This window comes from Bombus affinis, chromosome 2 (genome assembly GCF_024516045.1).
Source record: "Bombus affinis isolate iyBomAffi1 chromosome 2, iyBomAffi1.2, whole genome shotgun sequence".
Taxonomy (NCBI): domain Eukaryota; kingdom Metazoa; phylum Arthropoda; class Insecta; order Hymenoptera; family Apidae; genus Bombus; species Bombus affinis.
In genome coordinates this window covers 16,692,890-16,711,602 of record NC_066345.1, presented here as the reverse complement: position 1 = coordinate 16,711,602, position 18,713 = coordinate 16,692,890, and the positions used below count along the sequence as shown (strand labels likewise).

Sequence of the window (18,713 nt, the reverse complement as noted above, 5' to 3'; positions counted from 1 at the left end):
AAATAAATAATTTTCAAACATTAAAGTTTCAATATTAATTAATTAAAATATATAGTGGATGTCTTTGGTACTATTTAATATATGACAGAATATTTTTAACAAACATAAGTTAATTTACAAATATTTTGACGGTTAAATTAATTTAATTTCAGTTCTTATTGAATTAAATCTTACCAGGAGAATTTCAGTACTTTTAAACATATGGGGTTTTGGGAATATTGTTTTGAATAATTTAGATATCCATATTATCAGTTTGACATAGAATTTGATGGATGTCGCCACATTTTCTCAGAAGAATATTATGCGATTATAGTATGGTCATTGCCAAGGTAGTTAATGGTTGTGCAAACATTTGTTACACTTTCTCTCCTACTCTAGTTTTTAGTACAAGCTGTGATTGCATTGACATTAATCTGTTAGCTTTTAAAATTTGTATCGAATTATGAGTAGTGGCTTTCAGCCACTGCTTTTGTTTGTTGTGCCATAGCAGGTAAATAAAAGTTTTCAATATTGTATCATGCCAATATAGCAAAAAATGTTTATGACATTCAAATAACCTTTAAATTTTAGGTACCTTATTGTTTTTAGCAGTATCAATATTTGCAGGGCAATATTGACGTAGAGACTAGTTAATGCCTCCAAACTTTAACCATTTATCGTGGTCATATGGTTTGACGGTTATTTCATTCGCGTTACATTGGTTAACTACGTGTTTGTCGTATCTGGGTGCGAAAACTGGTTATAGACCGCGCAGGGAATTTCGAAATGTAGAGATGCATATGCAGCCCAATCTACACATTCATTAAGGATTATCAAGGGAAGGATATATATAATTTTTTGTTATATCGATAATATCAGGACAATATTTGGTTATAAAATGAGCTTCAACTCCGTTTGACAACATTAGTTATAAATGAAAACTTATAGATCTGCTTTCAAAGTTTTCCATGTTATGTGACATAGTTCTGTAATTCAGTTCTCAGTGTTCTCAGCGATAGCATTTAATTCCGTGCATTTTTTATAAAAACCTGTATCTCTAGATTAAGAGAACTATTTTTACATTTTTATATCGTCGTTTTATTTATCGTTAGTATTTTAAATATATATCTAGTTTTAAAACATTTTTTTGTTAACATTTGTCTTGTAATTACAACACAAATAATTGAAATTAAAAAATCACAGAAAATAACCTACTTTTGTAATCATTTTTTACTCCACAGTTTTACGCAATAAACGTTGATATCATACAGTATACTTTAAAAGTAAGCTAAATATCTTACGAGAGTAAGATACTAATAATAAAAATATCAAAATGAAATAAAAACCCACAGAAGTATCTACGCGGACTATTCTCGAATCAGAAATAATCAGTGGTTTTTTTTGTTATCAAATCAAATTCGAAATTAAAAAAGATGATTTTGAGACGAAAGTTTTAGATGAAATTTCAGACGGAATACACGAAACTGGTTTGAAAGTGAAAGCGGGTATCGAGTTATTGGTCACATCGGTACGATAGATACCAATTTTGTTAATGATAGTTACATTGGAAACGCATCTTACCGATTCATGCCAAAGCTGCTTGAAAATGCAGTCAGAACCGACAATTTCGCGCATTCGACTGATTTAACGTATTGCAATCAAATCGAGTGCAGAGGTTAGAAAGTTAGAAAACACAGTTTTACCGAAAATATAATTTTCGTAACTTTGAAACACGATACATGGTTGCATCGTACGGATCTTCGATACCAGAGAAGATAAAAATTGTCGAATTATACCAAGATAAATTTAATTTTTTCTTTATATTTCTTGTTGTTACCCTGGGCTATTTTATGTTCCTTACGCTATGTGAACATTGGTGGGAATTTATTCTCGTAAATTTATAATAATAATAATGATGAAAACGCTGTTATTTTATGATCATTTTTAGTATTTTTTACAATGTCCGTGGTGTTCGTCGAACCATCATGACGAAATATTTTAAATGTTTGGAAACTAGATGCCCAGGGAATCCCAAAATCGACATTAACGTTTGTGTGGTTTCAAGGACATCGGTATATACATACATACATACATATATATATATATATACATACATACATACGGGAAAGGGCGTTTTCGGTTAGTTAGACGATTGAGAGGTGGGCCGAGAATGCTTGTTCTTCCTGATTCGTTCGAAAAGAGGAAGAGGAACGTATCGAGATCGATTCGAATGAAAACGAAAAAAAAGAAAAAAAGAAATAGAAAAGCAAGAGGAGAAAGAGAAGGAGGGTAAAAACGGTGAGGGATGCGAAAAGGAGGATAGACGGAGGATAGAGACAGAAATGCAAGGGCAGAGGCGTAGGAGGAGATGCAACGCGAAGAAGGAGGGACGAGGAAGAGGGCAAAGATTTTGGCACCCTGCTGAGTCCCCTAATTGCCTCGCCATCCTTCCCTCGAAACTTCCAGCACGCCCTTGAACCCTCTCCTCGGTCCAGCTAACGCGGCCCTAAAAGCTTACCGAGACCCGAATCTCTTCGTTCTTCTTCCATCTCTTCGGACCACGCGATCTTTCTCTTTTTCCTCGTCTACCACACCTTTCTCCTCATCCAGAACGCTGAATAAGCAACATCATCTATCACACTGCGCGAAACGATATATTTGTTTTCGCCGGACCTGTTTAATTATTTACATCCAGCCCCCAAGTGGAACCGTCTAGTTTGCTTTGCCCCTCCTGTGAGCTTTGTCCCGTGTCTTCGCGGCTCGCGCTGGTACTGTTTCATTTTCGGTTCCCTGATCCTTTGAAAAAAATTACTCCGGTCTTAACCCTGTCGTCCGTCAGCGAGGTCAGTTCGCGGATCTTGGCGTTTTCGCACTCCCTTAGAAATCGTTGTAATTGCGACTTTGCATCGCGAGCTACCGCGTCGCGAATCTCTTACCGAGTAAATTTATTCGATGGGAAAAATGAAAAAAATGGAAAGACGTTGGAAAGAAAAATCGTACCGCAACCTGCGCGGACGGATGGTCGTAGGGAAGACCAATTATCGCAGTGGAATGTCCGTTCTGGAATCCGTGATGAAATTTGATCTCGCTATTGGAACAACCAGATAATGACTAGGAAGTCTAGGGGCGTGGTAATGAGGGCTGGGTCCGAGCAACTCGCTCGATTCTCTCGGCGTCTCTTCGCTATTTCGCGTTCCACGACCGGGCCCCTATGCCTGGCCCCATCCCGGCAACTTTCCTAGTCGATCTTCTACTCGGTCTGTGCTCGGTGATAAATTACGCTCGAGATATCGGCACCTCCTCTTGTTCATTTGCCAAGGGTATGTATGTTCGCGTTGCTCCTCTAAAGACACCCTTTGCGGTTAATTCCGAGGCTCCGTCCAGTCTCGAAGGTCGCTACTTTGTCTTCATCGTCAGTTTCGTACGAATCTCCTAGACATAGCGCGTCCGATCTCGACAATAATTCAGAAACACATAGCCAGGAACTGTTATTCGACGAGAACCTCGTATCATCGTGTGAACTACTTGATATAACTTGACTTTTAGGATTAACGCGGAGCAAATACCAGCTCCTACAAAATTTCTCGATAATTAGTGGTTGGAAATGTTTGACAACGTTTGAAGATATTTTATGGAGGATCTCTCGTTTCGGTGAAAAGGAACCCTTGTTTGTTTTACGCGACCCGTCGATCGTTCGGTCGACCAAACAACAAGGATAAAGGGAGGCCAAACAGGAAAGTATCTCGTAACTGGCAAGCGTTGCGTCGTCCTGGACGCGTTCGCCACCCGAGAGGCTCGTTTACACCAGTCGAGGCAGCAGCTTCTCGCCTGCTCGCCACCTTTGTCTCGATTTCGATTCTCTTTCCTTCTCCTCTCTATTCTCTTTCTGTTCTCTTCTGTTCTTCTTCCGCTTACCGAGAAGACAGTGCGTATGTGTATGCGCGCGCACGCGCGCGCGTGTGTGTGTGTGTGTGCAGGATCGAAACGTTGCATTCTTCGCAGATAGAGGAGGTCGCGCGACCGCAACTCGAATTTGGAACAAGGCCGATCTAATGTACGGACAATGTTAACTGATGAGCAGAACTGGACCCGTTGCAAGAACAATGCAGTCCGAGGAAAACAGAGAAAAAACAATGGGTTCCTATTAGCATCTACCTGAACTTGTTGGGTCCCTTCCTCTGACAGTGGTGGCTCCCTTTTTCTCTTTTCTCTCTCGGTCTCCGAGCCCTCCTACCTTCTACCCTGTATCTTCCTTTCCACTCAGCAACTTTATTTCCGTGGAATCGTTCCACCCGCTCGTTTCACGGTTTCACCGCACCCTAAATCGATCGTGTGTTCGACCTTTCGACGGTACGCCGCTATCGATAGAACCATGTTTGGATGTTTAGTTAGTTTACCTGCGGTGCGGTCGTCCGACTCTTCCAGTACTTTGTCCAATATTTCGTTCGAACCACTCGGGATTTGACCGTTTCGTAAAATACCATTAGACCATAGATGGAACATCTTTCGAGAGGCCGATACATTCTTCGAACAGTTTTATTTCATCGGAATCATGCAATCGGTGGACATCGCAGCGGCCGGATAAATTCCTGGAGAATTTTCCGCGAGAATGGAACTCAGCTTCCCCTTAAACCGGTCTATTCGTTGGAAAATCCACTTGGAATGAAAATACTTGGAAAGTTTGAAAATTTCGTCTAGACGTCTTCTCGATCGTAATGAAAGAACGGCAGAGGCGCGCGCGGAGAACGTTCCGAAACGTGACGAACGATGACGTCGCGTTTCTATCTGGAACCTAGCGTTTGGCAAATGGATGGCGAACGTTCGATCGAAGGAACTGGACGCGACCGGACGGAGGGAAAGCGATAACGGGGGCGCGTTAAAAAACCGCAGGAGGCGCGGTGCAGCGTTCCGAATCGATTAACGCGACCGTACAGCTTGTAGAACAACGGATCTCGTAGTAAACATTTATTCGTGGCGTTACCTTGCATAGTCGATGGAAGCGTAGAAGAAAGGCTGCAAGATCTCGGAAAGGATCGAAAGGGCGTTCGTTCGTTTTTCGGGGCGAGTAAGTATCCTCGATCGCCGCGAGATAACGAGAGCAGCGCGTAGATCATGTAGCAGGTTCGCGATCGTGCGCAGATAGGTCGCGTCGCATTTTGTTCTTTCGGCGATGAGAGCAAGGATCAGATAATCTTCCGGAGGAAAAAAACACCCTGAATAGTCGTTCCGCACCAGTTCCTGGTACCGGAAAGCAACGGCGCAACCTGCCACCGGTCAACCTGTTGTTGCCGCTGCTGCTGCTGCTGCTGCTACTTCTGCTGCTGTTGCTGTTACCGGTCGTAAGATTTGCCTGGTCGGTTTTCAGTTCGAGATCAGGTAAAACAAAGAGCGACCCTCGGTCTGCACGTAGCCTGTGAAAAATGGAGTTTCGCTTCGAGAGAAAAGGTGAAAAAACGTCCGTGGTCACGAACGCGAAACAGTTAGAGATCTGGTTGCGTTTTCCTCTTTCCTGTTCTCGCGTCCATCGATAATTCTTATCTGTCCGAGACTGCTCGTTCGTTGCTGGTAGAAGGACCGAATCTTGGACGATTCGTCGACGTTGTTTCGAACGTAGCTTGACACATGTTCTCTCGTTTCTTTATCTCTCGCGACCGGTACCAAATCGATAAACGGATAATGCTAAGAGGAACGAGAATACGAGAGAAACTATGATCTGTTATAAGTGGAATGGAATCATCCGTCGATTGACCGTACTGTGATCGACGGAACGATCGATCTCGTGAAAGATCTCGGAGAATCGTGGTGACCAAACGACGAAATACGCAATGTAAATTGATCGACGGACAAATATTTGAACGACTCGACGGCCGTGTTCGTCCGTGAATATATCGAAGAGAGTTAGTTTGAGAAGGGGCGGAGGGGAGACAAGGAAACGAGCACGACACTGCGGACGATGGACGGACGTCGCGTCGCATCGTGTTGTCGGCAGGGACGGCCGCGATTTTTCGATCGAGCATGGTAACGGTCGCGACGACGAACACGGAGACCGAAAAATGAAAAGCAAAGAAGGACCGATATCGTTTCGATCGCCAGAGATACATAAATGCATTAACGAAGACGTTGGCTGTGATTTTACTTCTGAACGTCTCACGCCCTTTGCTTTTCCTGCTGGTCTGGCGAGACCTCTCGTTATCTGAATCGCGTCGCTCGAGGGATATCGACTCGCTGTTCGATATCCCACGTCGATGGCTACCGCCGCTACATAGATAACGCCGAAATACATCCATTATTCAGCCATTTGATCGCATATTAGTAGGTATCGAAATGCGTGCCACGGGCTTATCGGTTAAGCCGCGCCGTATCGCCGCTGTTACTTTTACGTAAGGATACGACTTTACGCATGCGTCCGAAGGACGTCGAAAGCCGTCACTTGCAAGTCGTGTTTTCGTTTCTCGTTTTCCGCTCGTCATCTCGCAAGATCGCGTCTCTATCCCCTATCGCCAATTATCATTTCGTAAGTTGACGGTACGGGCGTATCAAATTTTTGCCAATTCGCATCGCGATCATTCGCTCGTTCGTCCGCTAGACGACCCAGAGACGATCTATCGACGGGTTCATCGAGGAAATCCGGCGAATACTTGTTCTATTCTGTTCTGAGTCGAACGGATTTGATCTGTCAGCCATAAAGAGAAGAAATTCGACGATCCAGTCTGCGGCACGATGAACGCGAATCGTACATTCTACGAATTCTTGTTATCGGATTTACAAGAAGGCGCTAGGATGTCGCGCGGTAGAACAGCGGGATCGAGCCTCCACGCGGGAATCTTAGAAAGTGTGTCGAAACGATAAAAGAGAGCGAGCATCCCTGGAGATGAAAAGAACGCGTCAAATTTCGATGGGGGAGCGGACACGAATGGAAAGGGGGTAGTCGACGAGCGATCGGTCGGAAAATAGGAAATAGAAAGCCGTGAGAGAGTGGTTCACCTGCATCAATGGGACGATGCTGTTGCGTACCACCCTCGCGTCTATCGCGTCTTCCGTCTTTTCGCGGCATAGTCTTCGTGGCCGAGACAGCAGCCGAGGCCCATAAATTCTCCGCTTTAGCTATTTAAGCGATAGATCATGTTTTAAACAAAAGTCGCTGTGATCCGCGTCGGATCGAGAGAAAGAAAAAGCGACGAGACGGAGGGAGTGCGAAGGGACGAGGCGACAGGGAACGCCCTGAGTTTTACGCCAACCATACGCGCCATATACTGGACCAACCCCATAAATCCTTCAACCGCCTCGACTCTGCCATCCTCGCGGCTGTTTTCTAATATTTTGATTTATGCCGCTTTCACTCGGCTAATTTGCCGGCCTTTATCCTTTATTTGCGTGTTTAGGGGTGAAATTTGTCCCTCGAGCTCTGGGGTCTCTTGGCTACAATACAGCGCCGAGGATCGCTTTCCGTCCACCATTGTCCACCAGGCTCTTCGTGTGGCGTTTTTGTCCAACGATACCACGCTCGAGAACGATCATCGCTTGCGAAACACCTATCCTCAATAGGGATAGGGAAAATATTTTCCAAATACGTGGCTCGACTGTTTCTTCGACCCGAGACGGGGCCGGTCCATCGTTAAATTATGCGAAACGATCATACGCGTATCACGCGTTTCCTTTTGCACGAATCCTAGCCTGTTCCGACTTTCGTCGATGCAAGATGAAATTGCACTTGGCGCGATTCGGTGTACGCTCGCGAAGAAAGGAATGGCGAACGGCGGCCGTTTTTCGAGGGCGGATACGCGAACCATCGAGATGGAACGACGAATCGTAAATTACGCCGCGCGATTTCTCTTTCGTTCCGGGCCCGCTATCCTCGAGTTCGGGGTTCGCGTGTGCGCGCATTACGACCATCCGAAGGAAGAGAAAAAAGAAGGGCGGGTGGGGTCGATCCTCCACGCTAAACTTCCTGTGGATCCACGTGGCTCTTCTATTGTGTCGCAACGGTTCTAATGATTCGTTCTGATCCGGCCTAGTCCATTCAGGGCAAGGGGGTTAGGTTGTTTTCATGGCGCGGAATTCCGCGACCCATCGTGCTCTGGCATCGTAACGACGATCTAAGTATATCTCGTTTGCGCCGCGTATGTTACGATATCTCGTTCGACCGCGTCTTTCTCGTAACACGCGAATGGTCGATCTTTCTCGAATCGCGTAAGATGCGAAAAAACTCGGTTGCGAAGAAACATGAAACGAAGGGTCACTGCGAACCCCTGTATGGATCTCCCATATGGGGTATTTCCATCGATGATCGGGGTGAGTATTCCGGGGTACGGAGTCGTCCGTGGACGAGTAATGGCTCGGTAATATGACGGGGATGTACCGCGCGGCAACCGGAAACGATTCAATCCGGAGTCGTCTCTGCTCGTCTTTTCACCCTAACTGTTAATTCATCCGTTCGGTAAGTGACACAGCTTTGGGACTCGACGCGACTTCTCCGATCGTTGTTTCCACGGCAGTGTCTTTCCGTCGAAGGACGATCCTCTCTCCAAAAAGATTTTAAATCTTCGAAAAAGATTTAAATAGACTTTAAATACGGGGGACATCTGTTCGCGGATACCTTTGTACCGATCGGTACCATTTTCTTTCGACGTGTCGCTCGGAGCGTTCCTTCGAAGCTGGTTCGACGCGGGGATAATAGAGCCGCGGTGACATTTTTAGGAGCATCTGGCCGATAAGTGCAAGGCAGGATGAACGCCGGAACAGATCGAAGAATAGAAGAAGAACGAAATACTCTTTGCGTTGTGCCGTGATTCGATGAAAACGTTCTCGCGGTTTTCTTGGAAGAAAGGAGCGCATGCCCCGGGACTGTGGCATGTTTGACGTGGACCGTTGGCTGAGCATTAATTTTACGGTCGATGATTTTTTTTTTCTTCTCTTTGAATGATCGCGACGCCCAAGAAGAAACTCCTATTTGGATTCGTCAGCATTCCGGACCCGTCACGAAGAATGGGCCGTCGTTTATCAGCTGGGCGTGGGTGTGCAGCCGGCCGATAATAAATTATTTAATTAGTACGCTATTTAATCAACGTTCTAGCGGGATGTCGGGACAACGCGCGTCGCCAGATTTTACAGCGATCGATTTCATCTGCTCGCGGAGAGGAGAGGAGAGGAGATGAGATTCTCGAATCGGTCGCACAATGATATCAGAGATATTCGGTTGGGAGAAGAGGTGGAAACGGAAAGACAGAAACGAGGGGGAGGATAGGAGTGGCGCGAGTCCCGAATCCAGCGCTGAACCAGGAATATCGGGATAATGCATTGGGGTCCGGACAGGCCTTGTTTATAATGGGTTGAACAAGGGTGCTAGAAGTCAGTGGGGGCTCCGGCCCCCCTAAGGCGCGGGTCTTATGGGCCCCCATAGGGACCGGCGGTGTTAACCGGCGGGCAGTCTCACTGCGGTCGGTGTTTGCTCATGAGCCGCGCGTGGTATTTAGGGATAACAAGAGGGCCACTTCATCATCCGCAGGAACGACGACCCCACGATTCCGTTCTTTTTCTGTTCTCGGTGCCCTATCTCTTTTCTCCTCCGCTTCTCGATCGTTTCCTTCGATTCTCGTCTCTTCTCGCCTCTCTTCCTGGCTCTGCTCGCCTCTGCTCGCCTCTGCTCGCTTCTGCTCCCGTCTTCCCGTTTCGCGAGTCTCCTCGTCGATCTTCGATTCGATTCCCAGGATCCGATACCACCTTGCGAACGCGTGTTTCCTTCGCGATGCTTTGCAGTCGTATTTGGACGACGTCGAACCGTTGAAACACGTTACACGGTGGTTTATCGATTTCCAAAGATTCGAAGAACGCGCGTTGGTTGAAACGATTCGTACCTTTGGCTACGGTATTTAGTCAGACGGCGATAAAAAATCGTGGACGCCAAAAGAGAAGCGCGAAGAGCGGTACTTGGCTGCGAGCTGGCCGTGTGTATCGATCGAGAGATCGACGAATGAAAATTCATTGGAAGGGAAGGTTCGAAACGCGGATCGATCGGTCGACGGCTGTCCGAGAAATAGATTGCCGGCACTCGGTTGACGGTTGACCATGCCACCGTACCGGTTCGTCCCGAAAAATCGGCGTTCTCGCCTGGGATATGGATCCCCTTTATGGTAATGCCGTGTTTATGCGTTGACAGTCGCCGGCGCTTCCGAACCAGGGAAAGTATGCAAATCCGTCGTAGTCAAAGATTGAATTTCATTTCGTGTCTCTAGGAAAGGGGCGACCTCGATGTCCGACACAGCCGTGTCCGCGTCCGCGACGGAGATAACCTTTCGACACTCGAACGACCAACGACTCGACGACCTTTTGACGAGAGCCTTCCTGCTTCCATATGCATCAACCCCGTCGACACCGGCAGACGGCCCTTTTGATTTCCACCCATCGGCCACGGCTCCGTGCCTCCGCGACCGTACCCGACGTTTTCACCCCTTTCCCCTCCTTCCCTCAGATTTACCTCTCTTTTCCTCTACCGTGACTTATTTTGCCCTCTCGAGCGCGCCGAAATTACGCTTCGTTGTTTTTCGCTCTCCTCGTCGTACGCCAGCGAGACGCTATCGCCGTCGTCGCTGGTATTCGCCTTTTATTTTTCGCGTTCTCTCGATCGATCGCCACGAATTTCGCGAATCACGCGAAAAACGATATTGCGTCGGGTCGCGAATTCTCCGACGATAGGGTTTCTTCGGGATAGAACGAGACAAGCAGGCGTTGGTATAAAAGATCGGAATCTCTGTCTAGATGTTCATGAATTTCGAGGGACGAGCTTCGAACGGGTATAATTTTTCCATTTAGAGCCGGCTGCCTGAACGAATCTGTCGACGACTCGCTCGATCTATCGTACGATCGAGACGATACGCGTAAACAAATGCGCGCTAATGCGAACTAACGTCGTCGGTTCGAAACTAATGACCCGTTTCTGTGTCGCATCGCTTTTACCGATCCTTCCGCGGCCTGTCTCGTCAACGCTAAAATATCGATGGACAGGACGAAACCAGAGGTCCGAGATTTCCGTTTCTTTTGCATTCTTCGTGAATATCGTACGGTCTATCGGTCTGTTCGATTTCCTATCGCCTGCGCTTTTATACACCGAGATTCCTCGATCGGTCGATTTTTTCCAACGTCGATACACGTTCCATGCGTTTCGCGAGTTGTTCGATTCTACCGTGCTGGAAATCGCGCGACTATTCTCAGATAAAAAGAAGGGAGGGAAGAGAAAAAAAAAAAGGAAAAGAAGAAAAGAGAGAGGATAGCGGGCGTTCGTTACGTTAGAGGAAAGTTAAACGACGAAGCGGCTCGTTCCTCGAGAAACGTTCTTTCCGGCCTTGACCAGCAGGAAATCAGAGTCAGCACGAATTGAAATTTGTACAAGCTGAAACATCGTCGTCTCGTCGGCTGCACGATAAACTACGCGTTTGATCGGCTTGTAAACGTCAGATCTGTGGGATTCGAGCAGGCTGCTCGAGGGAACCATCGACACGGTCGCATCGACGCATATTTAACTAAGCGATGGCAGCAGGCGCAGCAACCACGAGCGGAATGTCTCGGGGCTGTGGCGCGTATCGCGGTGAACGAATCGCGGGAGAAAATATCGATAACGGAAAAACCGATTCCAGATATTGCGCGAGCTATTTTTCAGCGTTTTTATTAATACCCTAGCCCGGCTCGCATGCCCGGCCTATGCCCCGGCAAATTAGGGTGAAGCACCGCTTACTCGTGAATCTTTTCGACCCTTCGTGAAAGGAGATGACTATCGTTTTGTCCTCCAACGACTACCGTTGCTACCGACGAAAACTCATGAATTCGACGCTAATTTATCGTCGAGGACCGCTCTTCCCTTCGTCCCCTGTATCCGGCGTGACGCCTTCTACCTCCTCCGGAGTAGCTTCGAAATTCTCGCTGAGTTCAAGAGATTAATTGCGCACTGCCTTGGAAACGATCTCGCGTAGCGAATCAGCTCGCTTTGATTTTTATCCTCGTAGCGCGAGACGACGCCGCCGTTCCACCAACAGCAACGAGAGAAAGGAAAATAGGAAGCAAAGTTGTTCGTCGATCGATAGGACATGCATCGAAAAGCGAAAAACGAGAGGTAGAAAAGAAACGACGGGAGAGAAGAAATTCAAACGCGAAGGAGCAGGAGGAGAAGGAGAGGAGGAAGAAGAAGAAGAAGAAGAAGAAGGGGGAGAAGAAGAAGAAGAAGGAGTAGAAGAAGAGAAAGAGATCCGTGGCGAGCTCGTGATTCCCTTTAGGCTCGAGCTACGTGGATCCGCGATCCGGCACAGCATCGCATACACACACAGCCGCGTGCGCCAGGGGGATAATAACCAATTATTTTGGAGTATATAATTAGAAAATTACGGAGTCAGCTCCGACACAACGCAGGGACCCGCTCGGTCTTTCCGTCCCTCTCTTCTTCTGCCTACCGAGCGATTTCTTCTTCTTCTTCCTCTTCTCCTTTAGCCTTTCGTCCGTCCCTTTTCCTCTCGCGGTCACCTCTTCGTGTGGCGTCAGAATTGAGATACAGATACCACGTAGACCCAAAGTATAGAGCGTGTGTAAGTTGCAGAGTCGCATGTGCTCGATCTCTCGGCTTCCCTCTTCCTCTCTTTTCCGCGTGGTTGTCCGTGTTCCTTCTTCCCTTGTTCTTTTACCATCGCTTCTTGTCCGTTTTTCGTCCTTTCCTTCTTCGGCTTCGTCTCGGTCCTTCTCTCTCTTTCGCCGCTGCTCGTCGTCCTCTCCTCCTGTTCGTTTTCCATTGCCGTTGAATGCGTGTAGGTGAGGGTGTAGAGGTGGGCCGACCTTATGGCCCTGGGCTACCGGGCTTCGTACCTAAGTTGCTCCTCCTATACGGGGTGTCTCGCGTCGAAAAATCTCGTTAACGCGTTCTCTTCGTCGAATTCTCTCGCAAGATTATTCCGATCGAAACGCTCGAGAAATAATTATACCGTTTCGTTCGCCGTTTCCCAGTCTTTTACGTAATTCGTAACGCGATGCAACGACTGCTTCGCCTTCTTTCTCGTCAGATCGTCGGATAAAGACGATCGACTGGAAGGAAAGCGAAAATCGGTCAAAGTTGTCCTGCCGTCGGCTACCTGTTGCGCGGTTCTTTCCAAAGATCTCGCGCCGTTCCGTTCGACGGGAAACGTCCGATTAACAGATTGTTTCTGTCGGAGTCGGCGACACGACGCGACGGTCGTTTGCGCGAACGAGTTTGGACGCCGCACCGTGTATAGAGACGAGCGAACCACTCGGCATGCAGCTCGCGACGTGCTAAATTATTAATCCTAAATTCTTTCGCCGCCATAATTCTCGTCAGGTGATTCGTCTCGAATTAGTTCCTATTAGGTGGTAGTCGGCCGGGTTAATTCTCGGCCTCTACCTGGCCAGTGCACTCGCAATTTAAAATCGAGTTGTCGTCGTTGGCGGTTTCAGTGGCACGATCGGCCGTCGTGAGCACCAAGCCAGGTTATTAAGAGGATTTCGCAACAGGGAATCGTCGCACGATTACGATTAGAGGAGAAGCGGCTCGTTACTCGAAGGTAATCGACCGAAACTCGTTGGCTGGCTTTCTTTCATTTTTTCACGAACGAAACGAGCTTCGATCTGGTCGTCGCGTCGTTAACCTCGACTATCTAACGGAAACTGGTAATCGACGATTCGTTCGATTCGGACGCCACACTCGGCTAAAACGGTTCTCCGACTCGTTTCATCGTCGTAGTCGGAGTGTCCGCGAGTTCCTATTCGAAACACGGCAATACCGTTCAAACGCGACGAAGTTTCACGGTTGCGAGGTTATCGGAGCGGCGAGGAACGCGTCGCGACACCCGGGTAAACTCGATACGCAGCTAGATAGGAAATCACAGGTTTCGTCGACGATAGATTACACACCCGGTACAGAAGCTTCGCCACCCACTCGAAGGCAGGTACAGCCTCGACGGATCGTGATACCCCGCGGACAAATGCCGATAATTGCATTTTGTAGTTCGTGAATTCCTTCTTTCCGCCCTCGTCTCTCGGCCATTCGCTGCTTCTTCTTTCCCACTCTTTCTCTTCGCTTCTTTCTCATCCGTCAGCCACCGACCCTCTACGCCTTGCCAGAAATCTCCTTTTCTTCTCCGTGTTCGGTCGTCGCAGCCGCTCGGACTAGTCACGAAATCGACGATATTCGATTAGACGTACGGACGCGACCCGATTAAGCTCGAACCGTTTAATCGCGCGTGTTTGGCCGCGATTTCGTATTCTCATCGTAGGATCGCGTTCTCATGGTGTGTCGTGTACGCTCGCTTTGTCCCCTGTCCACCTACGCGATGCACGCACGATCTTACGAGAGTCATGGCTCGTGTAGCCGCGTCGTTCCTGCCTCTTTCACGCGGTAACCACCTCCCGATCGTCGATCGCGTTCTAGGAGTTCTTCCAGCTAGCTGGCTAGTTTTCGTGGCTACGGGATGCGAATACGGGTGCGAGTCGGTACGATGCGACGATAAAAACGATAACGCGAGCCGATGGTAAAAGGGAGGAGACGACGGTGTCGTTTATCCAACAAGATGCTATCTAAATCATCGGTCCGTGGTCTCGCGGACTATACTTGGAAAAACTAACTCGACCGGGAATCGTTGGAACACGCGTAGCGAGATACAGCCGGTCGGCCAGACAGATTACGATCTGATCGTTTTTCCGATCCATTCGTATCTCGCGGGCGCAGCTTAACGCGTAACGCGGTACGTAAAACGACCGGTCGACTCGCGGAAGTCCACCAGACGATCAACGTTATTAACGTGTAATGCACGCGTACTCGTTCGGTTCGATCTACGATTGGCCTCCGTATACCTCTGTGTGGCTCGTAGCCGACTCGTACCCGCGGCCATGCCGTCGTAAATACGTGGTTGACGGCGAAAGCGAAGGCGAAGGCGAAGGAGAAGGCGCTCGAGTGCTCCGACTTTGTTCGCTCTTTGCGTTTTTCCGTCCGTTCGGGATCACCTTCTCTCGCGTGTTCGGCGTGGAAAAAAGATTGCAACGAGAACAGCGGGAGATTAATTTAAAAGCACGACGTAACTCACGATCGATTAATGCCTCGAGATTACTCGATCGAAACGTCGATCGTTGGAAACGCTCGCAGCGTTTCTTCCGCTTCTCGGCATCCGTATCCCTTCGTGTGGAATAGTCGATCGAAAGTGTTACGTCCTGTACGATTCGACGGCAGAATACACGTGTACACGTTCACGATGAAACGCCGATGCCTAGGGGATGCGTAACGCCGACTCGCTCGTTCTTGGTGTTCGTGTTTCTATTTTCCGCGCGGTACGGCGACCAGCTCGAGGACCGGAAGAAAATCTCGTGGAAGGAGAGTGGCTAATCGAACGGCGATAAACTTTGGCTAAACGATCGAACAATAATAACGGACTCGCGATCGTTTAATTTATCGTTGCAACGGCTATGATTAGTTGCCGCGATCACGTTCGTCCTTCTTCTTCCACGCGATCAAGGACATTCCTTGGATGGACCGCGCGCGGAGGTGCGTAGCCAAGAGGTGGAAAAAGACGAGGTTCGCGACGCACTGAATTCGTGCGATTCCATTGATAATAACTACCTCGGCCGCGTTCACCATAGCTATCGCGTAACGTCGCCTCGTCTCGATAAATCGTTTAATTGGCCAAGCGTAAGATACCGGGGCGAGCGCGGGTTAGCCCGCGTTATCACCGACGACAGGTTTAATAATATCGCGACTAAGGATAACCGATGGGCAGAGAACCGATCGCGTATCCAGGAGGGATGGACGCGCGCGACCACGGATGCCCGATGGCCGTCGGCCAGCGGGTTTCGAATCGAACGCGAGGCCGTTTGCCGTTTGCCGTTTCACCCCCGACAGGGATGTACGACGAACGAGTGTTGCGAGGAACGAGGTAGGAGGATATCCTCCTTCGTGTACGTGCGTGACGTCAATATGTCCAGGGTAATAAGATGGCCGGCGATAAAGTGGTGGGTGTAGATACAAGATAACAATCAGCTGCAGTAGCTCCTGGCAATCTCGTGATTACAGGCTTAGCCTGCAGTCTCTCGGTCTCTGTTTCGCTTTACACCGAGCGCGCGCGCGCGCGCGCGCCTCTTCTTTCCCTTCTCGCTCGGTGCTCCTTGGTTTCTCCCCTTTCTGCGGGCATCCGTCTTTCCTCGCTGCATCCCCTTTTTTCTTCTTTCGACCGAAGCGGTATGTCGTGATAGGTGTAGAAGGAATGCTCAGGTGTTTCGACAAAAACGTTTATTAATTTTGTAACAACTGACGTCCGATAACGACTAACAACAAACAACAATTAACAACGATCAACGATCAATGCTTGACGCGGGTTATAGGAAGTCGAGCGCTCGTTTCGCGTAATCCTTCGCTTTTCGCAGCTGAGACAGACAGAATCTCTTCGATTCGAAAGCCACGCCGATTCTTTTCTTTGTTGGCCATCGATATCGCGCGCGTTCGTTAGAAGTCCGCGACGACTGCCGCGTGTGCGGTCTGCCGAAAATTCGGCGAAGGAGCCGTAGGGATATCGATGACACCTACGGCTCGTCGGCATAGCGCTCTTAAGATAAAGCGCTTTGTGCCGCGAAACCGTTGGAAATTTCCGAGGTCGAGTGCCGCCACACGACCTCCTTCGAAGGTTTACGATACGTTTCGCGAGGGATACGCGGATAGAAGACAGACTCTAGCGGCGTACTGCCAGCGTCTCGCTCTTCTCTCTGCACCCGACTGGGACGACGTTACGGTGTCCGATACCGACCTATTTACCTTTTATCGCGTTGCCTCTCTGGTTTTTTCGATTTTCGCACGTCGAATATTACGAGCCGACGGTGCAAAAGGAGAAGGAGCCGCCGCGCCAGTTCGGTACGACGGCGACGGTGGTAGGGCGTTCCATCTCCCCGACCTCTCGCCGGCCCCTTCGCCAGAGGTACCTCTTAATAATAATTTTGATCGGCAAATTGGCGTGGTGCATATTTCAGGCTTCGATCGTTATCTCGCGAAACTTTCGGCCCTTGCTGCGGTTCCGCTCTGCGACGGTAGAGCGACGAGGAGGCCGAAACCGGGCAACCAGCCCGCGGGCTCGCCTCGCACGAAACAACGCTTCGCGTTTTCGTCCCTACTCCTTTGGCCGAGATCGTTTTTTTCCGCGTCGTCCTTTCTCCTCTCTTTCCACGCGTTTTCCATCGCAGCGAAATCTCGTAACGTCGCCGATAGTCGCATCGCCTTCTCTTCGTTCGTCCGTGGGATCGACGTAGGACGAAAATTCGCGTACTTGGCGGGTGTCGCTCGATCTTCGGTCGAGGATCGCCGACGGTAGTTGGCTCGATGGAAGTTTGCTCGGTGGCTCTGATGGAACTCGCGACGCGACCTTAATTCCGTTCCGCCACGAGAACCAACGAGGGACGGCGTTTTCGTACCAGCGTTCTCCATATCGAACAACGTAAACGGTCTTCCGAATTCCTCGAGAACGAATCGTCGCTCGAATCATCGAAATTCGGCTCACGAATCTCTGGTTGTAAGCAAAACCATTGTCTTTCTCTCCCCTCTATCGTTGACACATTTCCTCGCGTTGGTCGCATCGTTCCACGCGCGTGCCATCGATTTCCACCTCGTCTGACGTTTAAACGAGCAGCCTACGCGAATTTTTTCATCCTTTTCTCCCCCGTGCTGTCACGGACGCAGACGTTACGATCGCAAGGTTCCGGCGAATCTTCGAATCGCACGTGCGATTATCTCGAACGGGAAAATGTTTCCCGCATTCGTCTCGCGTTTCGTTACCATCGGTTCGTTGCCGCGGCAAATGTAGTTTCTCGCGCTACCACGCGATGGCAGCACAGTTACCACCTCGCGTTCGTGGATCCTTCGGGAAACGTACTGGCAAAGGGGTTGCAGGGCTGATTTTTCTACCCCCTTCGAACGAAAAGCCCGTGCACTGCTGCCACCTATCGAACGACTTTTTCACCGATCAGCCTACCCTTTCTCTTCGAAGAAACATCGTCCCTTTCCGGCAACGTTTGCGTTTCATCCCCGCTAAAAATTCCCGCTTTTCTCTTCGTTCGCTCTTCGTCCTACATTTTCCCTCTCTTCGATTCCTTTTCCTTTTCCTAGCCGGTGGTTGCCGAAAGTACAGCTCGACGATGACGTTGGATTCGCGAGGAAACGCTGCGGTGCGGCGTAAAACCCGTCGACGTATTTCGTATTAAAATATTAAAATATTAAAATATTCATTCGAGGCATAAAGCCGTCCAAATTACGCCGGTTACAGTCGTCCATTGACGCGCAGGGCTGTTCGAGTATCCGTTCTCTTTTCACGATTCCTACGACCTACCGCACGTTCGTAGACGCTTGGCTCGCAGAACGTCACAGCGAGTCGCGTCGATCTTTCCACGGCGAAACACCGAGCATGCATATGCGCGTGCACGATTTTTTGTTCGCGTCATCGGCCATCCGGGTCTTCTCGAACGTAAGAAACGAACCTTTGCTCTTTTCCCCTTCCACCGTCCGGCGAGACGGTGAAATTTCATCGTGCGAGATCGGGAGCGCGCGATCGGATGGACGGATTTTGCCGACGATACGCTTTGCGACAGGATCGGCTCGTAACGCACGGACCGTTTCGTGTCCCGGTGTTTTTCACCAATGTTTTCGCACCCCACGGAGATGGAAAGGCGCGGGACAAGGTGCAGTCGGGGCACGCTCCCTAGGGTCGTTGGGTCAG

General features: G+C 49.1%; 1 pseudogene; it reads left to right on the top strand.

Annotated features, from left to right (window-relative positions):
• The first annotated feature begins 162 nt into the window (after nucleotides 1–162).
• LOC126928022 (uncharacterized) lies at nucleotides 163–1,108 on the top strand (annotated as a pseudogene).
• The last annotated feature ends 17,605 nt before the right edge of the window (nucleotides 1,109–18,713 follow it).